At 41.0% G+C, this 12,142-nt stretch overlaps 1 non-coding gene and 1 pseudogene across 1 annotated transcript; one reads left to right on the top strand and one right to left on the bottom strand.

Annotated features, from left to right (window-relative positions):
• The first annotated feature begins 1,010 nt into the window (after positions 1 to 1,010).
• On the top strand, positions 1,011 to 1,083 carry TRNAC-ACA. Its single transcript has one exon. It is a non-coding gene; the product is annotated as a tRNA-Cys (tRNA).
• A 4,093-nt stretch (positions 1,084 to 5,176) lies between these two features.
• On the bottom strand, positions 5,177 to 6,442 carry LOC122434651 (annotated as a pseudogene).
• Between the last annotated feature and the right edge of the window lie 5,700 nt (positions 6,443 to 12,142).

The raw sequence follows: 12,142 nt of genomic DNA, 5'->3' as shown, positions 1-12,142 counted from the left end.
GCAAGGAACAATGGACCTGCATTGATCTCAGCTTATTTTAAAGAATGTGTGGGACTTCCCTGGTAGCTCAGGTGGTAAAGTGTTCCACCTACAGTGTGGGAGATCTGGGTTCGATCCCTGGCTCAGGAAGATCTCCTGGAGAAAGGAATGGTATTTTTGCCCACCCCCATCCCCCCCCAAAAAAAGAGGCTCAAGAATGTGTGGATAAGAATTTTATCTGAGTTGTCTCATCTCTCCTACCTTATCGCCCTCAAGCAAACTGTCAGGTTGAACCAAGGCTTCCTGAGCACTTTGTTGAAGATCAGCCAATAGGGTTTCCCAGATTTTTCTTCTCTTAACATGTCACTCCATGTTCAGCAACAGGAGTTGGTCTTGCTGAATTACTAATGAAGGGATGTCTCAAGACTTGGTTCCACAGTTTTCTTCTCCTTTCCTTTCCTTTCAATAAATATCTGTTAAGTACCCATTGTGTGCCAGGAACTCTCTTGGGGCCATGGAGGATGCAAAGATAAATGAGACAAGTCTCATTTGTTGGTTAAATAATCAGCTTAAATACAAGGTAAGTGAAATAAATGTTAAAAAGAAGTATAAGCAATATGCTGTGGGAACACAGGTAAAAAAAAGGGAGACAGGAACTCACTAAACACTCAGCTATGTTGTCAATTCCTGTCACATACGTTATCATAAAGATTAATTCTGACTGGGGGAATCTGAAAAGTATTCATGCACTAGGACATTTAGTTGGGCCCTGAAAAATGAATAAGAATTTGACAGGAAGAAAATCAAAGTAAGACAAAGTTGAGAGAACACTATGTAAAAAGGCAGTAGGGCATGAAAGTGCATGAGCTGTTCAAAGAACACAGAGTTTTGGGCACGGCTGGGTCATGAAGTATAAAAGGGTAGTATGGGTCATGAAGTATAAAAGGGTAGTATGGGTAATGAAGCATGGAAAGGTGGGCTGGCAGCACATTTTGGAGGAGTTTTGATACCGAGCTCGGACATTTGAGACTTCCCTGGTGGCTCAGATGGTAAAAGCATCTGCCTACAATGCAGGAGACCCGGGTTCAATCCCTGGGTTGGGAAGATCCCCTAGAGAAGGAAATGGCAACCCATTCCAGTATTCTTGCCTGGAAAATCCCATGGACAGAGGAGCCTGGTAGGCTACAGTCCATGGGGTCAGAAAGAGTCGGACTCGACTGAGCAACTTCACTTTCGGACATTTGAATTTTATATGGTAGGCAAGGAGGAACCACCAAAAGCTTTTCAATGAGGGGAATTACAAGATGGAAATGAAGTTTTAGGGAGATTAACTTGGCAGGATGAACTGGGGATGGGGTAAAGGAAAGGTTGCAAGAGTAGATAGAAGGCTGTGTCAATAATCCAGGCACAAAGTTATAAATATTCAGTCTTGGGAGGTGGCAGTGGTGACAGGTCCAATAAGACAGCAGGACCTGCACCAATGGTGCAGGACAAAGCACACTGACTTGGAGCTCCAGTAGTCCTGGGTTCCAGTCCTGACTCATATTTACAGGCTGTGGGGATTTACCTTTCAGGGATTCAGATTTCTTTTCTGAAAAAGGTGACGCTTTGGGAAATAATTATCTTTAAGTTCTCTTCCAGCTCTAATGGCCTCTGGTTCAAAATAATTCACTTGTCCAATATCACAGAACCATTATTTGGTCCCAGGCAGTTTTGTCCCTACAGGCAGTGTGCTTAACTCCTGCACTACATGGACATTTATATAGGACCAATTGACCAGATTTGATAAGGAGAAGGCAATGGCAACCCATTCCAGTACTCTTGCCTGGAAAATCCCATGGACGGAGGAGCCTGGTGAGCTGCAGTCATGGGGTTGCGAAGAGTTGGACATGACTGGGCGACTTCACTTTCACTTTTCACTTTCATGCATTGGAGAAGGAAATGGCAACCCACTCCAGTGTTCTTGCTTAGAGAATCCCAAGGACGGGGAGCCTGGTGGGCTGCCGTCTATGGGGTCACACAGAGTCAAACACAACTGAAGCGACTTAGCAGTAGCAGTAGCTGACTAAGAGAATGAAGGCAGCATTGATATGGTAATGGAGTCAGAGGGAAGCTAGCCTTGTAGGGAAAGATGATATTTCAGACATGCTAAGTATGAGGTGTTGGTGGAACATCTGACTAACTATTGAAAGGGTGGGATAGCAGCTCTGGAGAGAGGCAAGGATGGGAGATTTCAAGCTGGCAATCAAAAAGCCTAAAAGCAATCCTAGAAACTGTGCAAAAAGATGAGTTTTTAGAAAGAGAAAGTGAGTATAGGAGGGCAAAGAGCAAAGAACTGTGGGAAGTGAGAAAAGGGTGGAAATAAAGACAAGGAAGGAACAATTGACAGTGAACCTTGAACAAGCTACTTCCATTTTCTGGCTCTTTTGTCTCCTCATTTATAAAATGAAGGAGTTGGCACAAGATAAGGCTGAGATGTTCTATGCATAATCAGAGAAGATAGAAGAGAACCAAATGCCATGGAAACTGAAGAAGAGAGTTTCTAAAAGAAGGTTTGAAGAGGTCACTTGCATCTAATGGTGCAGAGGTGTCAGGAATTAAGGATTTAGATGAAGCTACTGCATTTAGCAGTTTAAAACGATCCTCTCAAAGGTAAGACTTCTCTCTCTCACACACATACCACTACTTTTCTGTACACTTTCTCCTGCCACTTCTAAGCGCAAATATTCTGCAAAGTTCCATCTCTGCCCTTCACAGCACTGCAACCACCCTCCAAGGTAATAAGGTAAATAAAAAATCTCTGGTCCATATTTTCCTTTCACACTTCAATTCACATATCTAATTGCCTATTGGGCATTTCCATCAGTCACTGCAATTTAGCTGGCAGTAAAAATAATAATATTAAACATAATCGCTAAAATTTATTTATTACTTAATCTTGTTTTGTCCTATACAGTAGGCATTTTATTATCCTTATTATGCAGATGAGGAAACCGAGGCTCAGAAATATTAAATAATGTGTCTGTGCTTGCTCAGTCATGTCTGATTCTTTGCGACCCTATGGACTGTAGCCCATGAGGCTCCTCTGTCCATGGGATTCTCCAGGCAAGAATACTGGAGTGGGTTGCCATGCCCTCCTCCAGGGAATCTTCCTGACTCAGGGATCAAACCCAAGTCTCTTGAGCCTCCCTCATGGGAGGAGGATTCTTTACCACTAGCACCACCTGGGAAGCCCAATAATGTTTCTAAGAGCACGCAAATGGAATGTTGCAGAACTAGAATTCTTCCTGATTCCAGAGCTCGAGAGATTAATAATTTCACTATGATCAATCACCAAGTCATCATCTTTATTTCCTAAATTAGCTCAAATGCCTTGCTTTGCTGTTTGTTTCATTCTCCTCCAATATTTTGCCACCCTCTTCGAACAGGCGCTCATCCTCTCTTACTCAGAAAGTTATGGAAGTCTCTCAGTGTGTCTTCCCACTTGCAATTGGACTCTTTCAATTCTGGACATGTGACTGATCTAGCTTAAAATAACTCTGGAAGCTTCCCATTATCTCTATTAAAGTCCAAACTCACTAACATGCCCTTTATCTGCACTGAGCCACAAGTCATCCCCAAACATGGCAGAGACATTTCTGTCTACAAGCTTTTGCCTTTGTGTCCCTCTACCTAGAATGCCCTCTCCACCCTCAACCAGGAGAATTTCCACTCATCTTCCAAATCCCAGCTCTAATGTCATTTCCTCTGTCAGGATTTCTCAGATTCCCAAACCCTTCTGACAGAAATTATGCTTCCCTCATCTATGCCCCCAGACCTCTTTGTCTGTCTCCTATTGTGTTATAGGCACCTTGGGGACAGTGACCTCACCTTGATCTTCTTCATATCCCCAACAGCCAAGGCACCCAATAATATGTTCTCCTGAGTTGAAAGAAATTGTAATACTCACCTTCTATATATTTGTTATTTAACATATGGTAATTGGTATTGTGGGCTTCCTTGGTGGCTCAGCAATAAATAATCTGCCTGTAATTCAGGAGACCTGTGTTTGATCCTTGGGTCAGGAAGATCCCCTGGAGGAGGGCATGGCAACCCACTCCAGTGTTCTTGCCTGGAGAATCCCATGGACAGAGGAGCCTGATAGGCCACAGTTCATAGGGTCACAAAGAGTCAGACATGACTGATACGACTGAGTAAGCACTGACACGACTGAAGCGACTTAGCACACACACAACTAGTGTTGCTATTGTGAAAAAGAACTACCCAGATTCCGATTTTCAGAAAAAATAGTTAACACTGACATCTTCACATCATAGTTCAGTCTCTGCATTCTGGTCTCTGCCCCAACCATCAGCTTTCATTATGCTGATAAGTGGTTTCCATATTAGAAAAGCTGCAGACATACTTCAGAGGGAACTTCTCAGTAGTGTGTGATGTTAAGAACAAATCTCATTTCTAGAAAATTACTCCTTCTTTGGTTTCCATTATATCGTGCTCATGATTTTTGTCTGTATTGTCCTCCTCGGGCTCCTCTGTAGATGTTCCCAGAAATCTAGCCTCAGTGTCTTCTTGTGTGTGTGTGTGTGTGTGTGAAAAAGTCTTTTTAAGAAAAAAGTTGAGTTAACAAAAAAATTTAACAAATTTCACTTAGCAAAATACACCCGAAAGGAAATCACAGTACAAAGAAAGTTTTTAAGTCAAGGCCTCACCAATTCCTACAGTATTAGTAATGTGTCTCAATTTTCAAAACTAACTTTTGAAAAGCTTAAATTTAAGAGATTTTAAATGAAAATAAGCTAGAATGAACAAACATGAGAAATGTCCTCTTTGAATTAGGGATCTAGCACCTTGAGTTTTCCAAAAAAGCATGCCTCCCCAATGTGTTCACAATGGTGTGGTGTAAAAGATCCACATTTAACATACTTAAAGCTACTTTAACTCAGATAACATCACTCCAGAAGTACACTACCAAAATGTTAATCAACAAAAGATGAAAATAGTTTTATTTTACTCAATATCACTTTCTAGAAGAAAGTTTGCATGAGAAAACACTTAAGAGGTAATTTTTAAATCCAGATTTCACAAACTCATGGTGCAAAACGGGTCCCCTAGCTTCCTCTAGAGTAATAACTGTTTTTCACTGCTTGTTGGCTGCCTGTGAAAATTTGACTGAAATAACTCAAAAGCTACTACAAAACTAGTTATATCTACCCATGCTGTTCTGGCCACCATAGCCAGCCCCATAATAGCCACTCACAGACTGGCTCTCGAGACCACTGTAAGTGGACTGGGTTGACACCCCACGCCTTGCATTATCTGACTGCTATATGCCCCATTGCTGGCCCCTGTTGTGGAATTCAAGAAAAGTTCTATGTATCTATGTTGCATGTTTGCCCTGTCTTTGGACATGGCTGCTACGGCTTCTTTATGAGTGGCAAACTCAACATCAGCTTCACCGGTCACTCTTCCATCAAGGCCAATCTCAATGTGGACTCTCACATTGAGCGGGGAGAAGAAGTTGTAAATGTCATTCTCTGTGGCTTTGTAGAGCAGCCCTCTCGTATGGATGCAGTGTCCAGTGGTGCTCTGGACAGTGAACCTACCATCTCTATACCTGTAGTCGTATACCCCAGAGAGTGAGGTCTCCCAAACAGGTCGGAGGCAAAGCTGTAGCCATCACTGAGGCCGCTGTACTCCTCATAACCCCCATAGCCTGAACTGTAGGCACCGGACCTCATCCTCTCCAGGCCTGCCTGCTTGATGATGCCAGTATACCTCCTGGCTGTGCCAGGGCGGTCATAGGGCCCCGGCCGCTGCACTGACATGAACTTCAGTGGGGGATCCGAGTATGACCTAACTTCTTCCTGACTGCTATTGAACATCTCAATATACCTGTGCCCTATTCTCTTCTTGTGCTTCCCTAGAGCCTTCTCTGCTAACTCCTGTGAAGTAAACTGCACAAAGGCTTCCCCTGTAGTCTTGCCCTCAGGATCCACAGGCAATGTGATCCCGTTTGGCATGATTTCCAACCCTGAGAAGACCTGAATGATCTCTTCCTTGGTGCATCCAAACGGGAGTCCTTGAAGTCGAACAAAACCATCACTGGCAGTGTCACCACTGTTTGAACAAAACCATCACTGGCAGTGTCACCACTGTTTGGACCACTGTGCTTCAACACCCAATCCATCTCGGTTCTGTGGGACGTGAACACTTCAATATACTGATGTCCCATGCTTTCCCTGTATTTTTTAAGGGCCATTTTTACATCATCTTCTGATTTGAGTTCAACAAAAGCCTCACCACTCTGCCTGCCTTCTCTACTGTAGATAAAATGAACATCTGTGACCCCATCATGGATCATGTAGTCGGAGAGGAAATTCTGCACATCCTCAACACAGCAGGACCAGGGCAGGCCACGGAGCTTGACCACAAAACCTTCACCTCTCTCAGGGCCCAACATCATGGACACTTGACAGAGCAGACGTCAAACAAGCTTGGGTGCAGCTTTGTGTGGCTGAAAAGAGAGCAAAAACTTAAAGAACAGCGGGGGATGCCCACAGCCAAAGACATTCCCGGTAGGTAACGAATCGTCCTGCTTCTCCAACAAGACACAGCGCAGTCCCACGTCCTCCTCAGTGTCTTCTTACTCCAAGACTATTGCTGAGTGATTTACTTGACTCTCTTGCTTTCAAGTACTATCTGTTTGTTGATGACTCTTAGAGCTCTATTTCAGGTTTTGATGGTTCCTTCCCACCTCCACCCCTCCAGCTCATTCCAGCTATTCCCAATGTGAACATCCATTTCTTTGCAAACTCCCATACTCCTCTCCTGGAATCTGTGCAAGGTCAGTAGATGAATACATCTTCATATATAGTTTACCTTAGGATTCCCCTTGGTGTTGTATATTCTATGTATTTGGGCAAATGCATAATGATATATACCCACCATTATAGTATCATACAGAGTAGTTTCACTGCCATTAAAATCCTCTGTACTCTGCCTATTCATCTCTCCACCAACCCTAGTCCCTGGCAAGCACTAATTTTTTCACAGTCTCCAAAGTTTTGTCTTTTCCAGAATGTTTTACATTGAAATTTTAAGTATATAGCCCTTTCCAATTAGCTTCCTTCACTTGTGTGTGAGTGTATACATACTCAGTTGCTCAGTTGTGTCCGACTCTTTGTGACTGTATGGACTGTAGCCCACCAGGCCCTTCAGTCCATGGGATTTTCCCAGCAAGAATACTGGGGTGGGTTGCCATTTCCTCCTCCAGGGGATCTTCCTAATCCAGGGATCTGCACTGCAGGCAGATTTTTTACTACTGAGCCAGAGGGGAAACCCTATGCATTTAAGGTTCTTCCATGTCTTTATATGGCTTGATCACGCATCCTTTTTTAGCAATGAATAATATTCTATTGTTTAAATATACCACATTTTATTTATCCATTCACCTAATGAAGGACATCTTGGTTGCTTCCAAGTTGCACCGATTATGAATAAAGCTGTAATGAACATCTCATTGCAGGTTTTTGAGTAGACTTAATTTTTCAACTCTTTTGAATAAATACCAAGGAGTTCAATTGCTGGGTCATATGGTAAGAGTATGTTTAGTTTTGTAAGAAACCACCGGACTGTCTTCCAAAGTGTCTTCCATTTTGCATGTCCACCAGCAATGAATGAGAGTTCCTGTTGTTTCATATCCTCACCAGCATTTGGTACTGTTAGTGTTCAGCTTTGGGGCATTCTAATAAGTGTGTAGTGGTATCTCATTGTTTTAATTTGCATTTCCCTGATGGCATACATGTAGAGTATATTTTTGTACGTTTATTTGCCATTTGGTTATCTTCTTTGATGAGCTGTTTGTTAAAGTCTTTGGCCCATTTTTAAATTGGGTTGTTTGTTTCCTCACCATTGAGTTTTAAGAGGTTTCCTTTTTTTTTGCATATTTTGAATAACAGTCCTTTATCAGATGTGTCTTTGGCAAATATTTTCTCCTAGTCTGCAGCTTGTGTTCTCAATCTCTTGACATTATTTCATAGAGTAGAAGTTTTTCATTTTAATCTTAAGCTTGTCAGTTCTTTTTTTCATGGATTGTGCCTTTGGTATTATAAAGTCATTGCTGGGCTTCCCTGGTTTCTCAGTGGTAAAGAATTCACCTGCTGATGCAGGAGACATGGGTTTGATCCCTAGTCTGGGAGGATCCCACATGCCTTGGGGCAACTAAGCTGGTGTGCCACAACTACTGAGCCTGTACTCTAGAGCCTGGGAACCAAAACTGCTGAGCCCACGTGATGCAACTACTGAAGCCTGAGCGCCCTACAGCCCATGCTCCACAACAAGCAAAGCCACCATAATGAGAAGCCTGTGCACTGAAACAAAGAGTAGCCCCCACTCCTTGCAACTAGAGAAAAGCCCACACTGCAGTGAAGACTCAGAACAGCCAAAAGAAATCAATAAAATTATCTTTTTTAAGTCAGTGTCATATCCAAAGTCATCTAGGTTTTTTGCCTATGTTATTTCCTAAGAATTTCCTTTTTTTATTTTTTGGCCACACAGCATGGCTTAAGGGATCTTAGTTCCCCAATTAGGGGAACCCATATGTCTTGTAATGAAAGTGTAGAGTCTTAGCCACTGGACCACTGGGGAAGTCCCTATATCCATTTTTTGGATATAGATGTCCAGTTGTTCCAACCCTTGTTGAGAGCACTATCTTTATTCCATTGTATTGCCTTTGCTATTTTGTCAAAGATCAGTTGGCTTTATTTATGCGGATCAATTTCTGGGCTTTATATTCTGTTCCATTGATCTTTTTGTCTGTTCGTTCACCAAAACCATAATGTCTTGATTGCTGTAGCTTTACAGTAAGTCTTGACACTGGACAGTGTCAGTCCTCCAATTTTGTTCTTCTCCTTCAGTATTGTATTGGCTATTCTGGGTCTTCTGCCTCTTCATGTAAACTTTAGAATCACTTTGCTGATATCCATAAAATAAATTGCTGGGATTTTGATTGGGATTTCTTTGAATATATACATCAAGTGGGAAGAACTGACATCTTGACAATATTGAGTCTTCTGCTCCATGAACATGAAGCATTTCTCCATTTATTTGTTTATTTAAATAACAAACTTAAAAAAATATTTATTTATTTACTTGACTGCACCAGGTCTGAGTTGCCACATGTAGGATCTTCAATCTTTGTTGTGGTATGTGGGATCTTTTTAGTTGTGGCATGTGGGATCTTTAGTTGCACACACAAACTCTTAGTTGAGGCATGTGAGATCTAATTCCCTAAGCAGGGATCGAACTTAGGCACCCTGCATTGGGAGCGTGTAGTCTTAGCCACTGGACCACCAAGGAAGTCCCTCCATTTGCTTAGTTCTTATTCACTTTTGTTCTTCACAGTCTTGGAATTTTCCTTATGTATATCTTATACATTTTTTTAAGATTTATATCTAAGTATTTGATTTTTGAGGGTGCTAATGTAAATGATATTGTGTCTTCAATTTCTATTTTTCAAGTATTCATTACTGGTATTTAGGAAAGTGACTGACTTTTTAAATTTATTTATTTAGTTTTTGACTGCTGGGTCTTCATTGCTTTGCACGACCTTCCTCTATTTGTGGCAAGCACGGGCTACTCTTCATTGCAGTGCACAGGCTTCTCATTGCAGTGACTTCTCTTGTTGTGGAGCACAGGCTCTAGGCATGTGGGCTTCAGTAGTTGCAGCTCAAGGGCTTCACTAGTTGTGGCACATGGGTTTAGTTGCTCCACGGCATGTGGAATTTCCCCAGACCAGGGACTGAAACTCTGTGCCCTGAATTGGCAGGCAGGTTCTTATCCACTAAGCCACAAGGGAAGTCCGCAACTGACTTTTGTATATTAACCTTGCTATAATTGCTTATTGGTTCCAGGAGGGTTTTGTTGTTGTTGTTGATTCTTTTGGATTTTCTACATATCATGTCATTTGCAAACAAAGATAGTTTTATTTCTTTCTTCCCAATCTGTGTAACTTTTCTTTTCGTTTTTTGTTTTATTGCATTAGCTAGAACTGCCAGTACAGTATTGAAAAGGAGTGATGAAAGGGGATATCCTTACCTTGTTCCTAATCTTGGTGGGGAAGCTTCAAGTTTCTTATCGTTAAGTATGATGTTAGTTGTAGGTATTTTGGTATTAATTATCAAGTGGTGGAAGTTTGCCTCTATTCCTAAGAATTTACTAAGGAATTTATTGAGAGGTTTTTTTTTTTATCATGAATCAGTGTTGGATTTTAATCAAATCTTTTTCTGCGTCTACTGATATATGATTGTGCAATTTTTCTTTTTTAACTTGTTGATGTGATTGACTGCATTACTTGAGTTTTGAATGTTGTACCCGTCTTGCATACCTGGGATAAATCCTAACTGGTCATGGTGTATAATTCTTTTTATATATTGCTGAAGTTGGTTTGCTAATATTTCATTGAGGATTTTTGCATCTATGTTCATGAGAGATATTTGTTTGTAGTTTTCTTTTCTAGCAATGTCTTTTTCTGGTTTTAATATTAAAGTAGTGCTGGTCTCATAGAATGGGTTAGGAAGTAATCCTTTTCCTTCTATCCTCTAAAAGAGATTGTAGAGAATTGGTATAATTTCTTCCTTAAATGTTTGGGTGAATTCATCAGTGAACTCATCTGGATCTGGTGTTTTCTGTTTTGCAGGGGGGAGGTGGGTATTGACTCAATTTCATTGATAAATCAGCCTATTCAGATTGTCTTTTTCTCCTTGCGTGAGTTTTGGCTGCTTGTGTGTTTCAAGATATTGGTCCATTTCATCTGCTGCTGCTAAGTCACTTCAGTCGTGTCCGACTCTACACGACCCCATAGACGTCAGCCCACCAGGCTCCCCCGTCCCTGGGATTCTCCAGGCAAGAACACTGGAGTGGGTTGCCATTTCCTTCTCCAATGCATGAAAGTGAAAAGTGAAAGTGAAGTCGCTCAGTTGTGTCCAACTCTTAGCGACCCCATGGACTGCAGCCTACCAGGCTCCTCCATCCATGGGATTTTCCAGACAAGAGTACTGGAGTGGGGTCCATTTCATCTAGGTAGCCATATTTGTGGGCATAGAGTTGTTTGTGGTATTCCTTTATTATCCTTTTACAATGATCCCTCTTTCATTTCTAATATTAGTAATTTGTGCTCTCCTTTTCTTAGGTAGCTATAGTTAGCCTGGCTAGAGGCTTATCAATTTTATTGATCTTTTCAAAAACTCAGCTTATTTTTGTTGATTTTCTCTATTGATTTCTTGTTTTCAATTTCACTGATTTCTGCTCTTTGGATTTAATTTGCTCTTTTTTTTTCTTGTTTCCTAAAGTGGAAACTTAGATTATTGATTTTAGATCTTCCTTCTTTTTGAATATAAGGATTCAGTGCTATAAATTTCCCTCTAAGCACTGTTTTTGTTGCATTCCACACATTTTGATAAGTTGTGTAATCATCTTCATTTAGCTCCAAATATCTTAAAATTTGTCTTGAGATTGCTTCTTTGACCTTTGTGTTATTTAGCAGTGTATTGTTTAATCTCCATGTATTTTGGGATTTTCCAGTTATCTTTCTGTTACTGATTTCTATTTTAATTCCCCTGTTGCCTAACAGCAGACATCATATGATCTTTATTCTTTTGAATTTGTGATGGCCCAGAATGTGGTCTATGTGAATGTTCCACACGAGCTTGAGAAAAATGTGTATTTTACTGTTGTTGGACAAAGTAACTATGTATGTCAGTTATATCCAGTTGATTAATAATGCTATTGAATTCAACTATGTCTTTCCTTATTTTCTGCCTACTGGATCTGTCCATTTCTTATACAGGAGTGTTGAAGTCTCCAATTATAATAGTGGATTCATCTATTTCTCCTTGAAGTTTTATCAGATTTTCCCTCACTTAATGATAAAGAAGAATTTTACAAGACACAGGAGAGATTGGGTTCAACTCTGAATACAATAAAGACAAGTGGGATTTTATAGCCAATAACCAGAGTGAAAGGGTCAGTGGATGGAAAATTACTAAGAGGACATGTCAAGGATGGGGGATTCTTGCTAAACTGACCTAACAATCTTACTAATGGCAGGCCAAGGAGTTACACAACTGAAGTGTGGAATGAAGAACTTGATCATATATCAAAGATG

This window comes from Cervus canadensis, chromosome X (genome assembly GCF_019320065.1).
Source record: "Cervus canadensis isolate Bull #8, Minnesota chromosome X, ASM1932006v1, whole genome shotgun sequence".
Classification (NCBI taxonomy): domain Eukaryota; kingdom Metazoa; phylum Chordata; class Mammalia; order Artiodactyla; family Cervidae; genus Cervus; species Cervus canadensis.
The sequence above is the reverse complement of the archived record's forward strand: the minus strand, read 5'-3'. Positions and strand labels throughout refer to the sequence as shown.